The sequence below is a fragment of the Rattus norvegicus genome, chromosome 16 (genome assembly GCF_036323735.1).
Source record: "Rattus norvegicus strain BN/NHsdMcwi chromosome 16, GRCr8, whole genome shotgun sequence".
NCBI lineage: Eukaryota > Metazoa > Chordata > Mammalia > Rodentia > Muridae > Rattus > Rattus norvegicus.
Genome location: NC_086034.1, coordinates 52654939 through 52658405, shown reverse-complemented (window position 1 = coordinate 52658405; position 3467 = coordinate 52654939).

Below are 3467 nucleotides of genomic sequence, written 5' to 3'. Positions count from 1 at the left end.
ACCAAACTCTGAGGAAACCCCTGTCCTGTTGGTCTTTTCATGTGAATGGGCAGATTATATATGGATAAATAAAGCACAGTGGCAAGTGGTCAAAGGACTAAACCATGGAAAGGACTTGGGAATTGCCTTTGGACTGAGTCTGAACTCTAAGGCTTACTATTACGCAGTTTCTGATACCTGAGGACATTATAAGGAACCATGGATGGATGACTTAACTTCATGTTACCCCCCCTACAGGTTCATATGGATAAGATCTCCCAAACAAACAGCCTTTCTGTCATGGGACTCAGGGCAGTTCCTGCTGATGCTTATGTGGTGGTTTTAGTTCCCTGGTAGCCTCTGGAAGTTATTGAACAAGCCACCATAGGAATTTGGGAGGCAGGAGTTACCTTCTCCAGACTCCTGTTATGTTCCCCTACATTTCTGTTCTGAAGGAGGCCCTTCTGTGTTTTCATTCTGTATTCTTCCTCTTGGCTGCAGCTAATAAATCTCCATACTTGTCGGTCTCAGCCTTCCAGGGTTACATGGCATGCATTTGGCCTTCCCCAAACTCTTAAGAGCAGGGACACTGTCCCCCATCACCAACAAGACAAATAGAAGACTATCAGAACAGCGATGCAGTACAAAGTCCCTGTTTATACTAATGAAAATTTCTGGAAATGGTAGGTGGAGGTAAGGCTTTGCACAACACTGTGACAATATGCCTTGCTACTGGTTTGTATGCTCCCAGTGACTGTGTTGGCAAAGTTTACATTGTGTCTATTCTGCATTGTACAAACTGCAAAGTACATTGAAAAGGCAGTGATGGGGTTGAGAGTAATAGCCTGCACAGGATACTGAGGAAAGACCTTTCTGAGATATCACATGGTAAAGAAAGATGGAGAGAGGGGGAGGGGTGTGACAAGGGAAATGGGGGAGGGGAGAGAGGGGGGAAAGAGAGAGGGAGGGAGGAGAGGGGAAGGGAGGTAAGGAGAGAGAGAGAGAGATATGAATAAAGAACTGAAGTGGAAGCAAGCCATTTGGAGGTCTATGGTAGAACCCAATTGCTGTAGTTCTGACATCTACTGTTCACGATGGCACATACCTGTAATCCCAGGGACAGAGGAGGATCAGAAGTTCAAAAGGAGAACCAGAAGTTCAAGATCAACCTTGATTATATAGCAAGTTGGGAGACCAGCTTGAACTATGTGAGACCTGCCCAAACAACCAAGAAAATCCCCCAAGAACACAGAAGATAATATCCTATAAAACGAGAAGAAGCTGAATAAAAATGATCTCTGAGGAACTTGCCAAGGCCACATGACTGACCACAGGTGGTGTGGGCCACTGCTTACCTGAGACCAGGTGAGCTCTTCAATGGGCAGTGTTCTTCCCTGAACATGCAGATACATGGGGCATGCAGGAAAGGAAGGTCTGTAAAAATTAACCTGAAATGGTTAGGCACAGTGACACACATCCAAGTCCTGCACTCAAGAGGCAGAGTCAGGAGACTCACATAGCCAGACATTATCTCTTTTTTTTTTTTTGTTCTTTTTTTCCGGAGCTGGGGACCGAACCCAGGGCCTTGCGCTTCCTAGGCAAGCACTCTACCACTGAGCTAAATCCCCAACCCTGCCAGACATTATCTTAAGCACATGAACAAAATTCACTTGTAATACATGCACCCTCAGCTTCTCATTGTTATCTTCTTGTTACTCTCAGAATTAAAAAAATAAATTATATATATATATATATATATATATATATATATATATATATATATATGAAGTTGTATATACATGTGTATACATGGAGTTGTTGGAAATATGATGGGAAGGAAATCACTATTTTTAAATGAGTTATTTAATTTTTCATAATATACATCATATTTTGAGCATGTTCTAATCCCCATAATCCACACGCCCTTCTCTCTGTTCCTGTTAATCTCTTGCCCTTAGACAGTTTTATTTCTATTTTCATGTCATGTATACATACATGTGGTCTCAGAACCACAAATGACAGAAAACATGTTTGTCTTTCTGGGATTGGCATGATTTGTTTAATTAATCCGGTTACCTTCAGCGGTATCCATTTTCTTGCATGTGACTTCTTACTTTTTTATGGCTGAAAAAATATTCCACTCCAGATACACCACATTTCCTTTCTTTATTTCTTTCTTTGTTCTTGGACACCCAGGTTTGTTCTGTAACTTAGCTATTGTGACTGGAGTTACTAGAAGAAACCCTGCAGCATGCTGACTTGAAGTTGTTTGGGGGAAATACTGGGAAAAACAGCCTGTTCTTATGGAAGACCCATGTTTGGTATCGTGGGAAATCTCCATACCAACTTGGATAGTGGCAGGACTACTTTGCATGGCCACCAGCAGTGTATGTGGATCTCCGTCTGTCTGCATCCCTGCCAGCATTTGTTATGTTTCTTAATGACTGTTGTCTGATTGAGTTAGTTAGATCTCAACATAGTCTCTTGATTTGTATTCACCACTTTTAGTTCAAGTAGTAGTGTGGTGACAGACTTATGCAGATTTCCAAGTCTAGAGAGTGAAGTTTCTCTAGTGGTGACTTTAACCACCATGTTACCACTATTGATTGAAGGATGGTTTGTTTAGGGGGTTAAATTTTACTTTGTCCCTGTCTTAGCTACTTTTCTTTTGCTGTCAAGACACCATAACCAAAGCAACTTAGAGAAAAAAGAGTTTATTGGGGTTTGCAGTTTCAGAGGGAGAGAGTCCATGGCCATCCTGGTGAGACCCCGGTAATAGGATGCTGCCATGCTTCTGCCTTGATGATAATGGGCTGAACCTTTGAACCTGTAAGTCAATTAAATGTTGTCCTTATAGGAGTTGCTTTGGTCATGGTGTCTGTTCACAGCAGTAAACCTCTAACTAAGGCGCTTATGTTTCTACATCACTGTTCATCATTAAAGGAAGTGAGGACAGTAACTCAAACAGGGCAGGAACTTAAAGGCAAAAGCTGATGCAGAAGCCATAAAGGAGCGCTGCTTATTGGCTTATTCCTTGTGTCTTGTGCAACCTGTTTCTTACAGAACCCATGACCACTAACCCAGGGGTAGCCCTAGCCATGACAGACTGGGCCCTCCCACATCAGTCATTAATTAAGAAAATCCCCTATAGGCTTGTCTACAGCCCAGTTTTATGGAAGCAGGTTCTTTCCTCTCAGATGACTATTTCTTGTGTCAAGCTGATACAAAACTAGAAGGGTCATAAGGTCCCTATAGGGCTCTTTCCTAAGTGTGGGAGTATCGTTCATGAAGCTTCTGCCCTTGTGGTGTAATCACGTCTTAATGATTCCATCTGCACAATTCCATTGCGTGGAATCTCAGTTTTATTCCATCGTGCATACAGACCTCATTTACCTGATCCTTTCTGTTTAACTGTATTTCCTTCTTTCATGTGTTTTGCAGGTAAAACTGACTCTATACTTCATCAAGATACCACTGTATTACCTGAC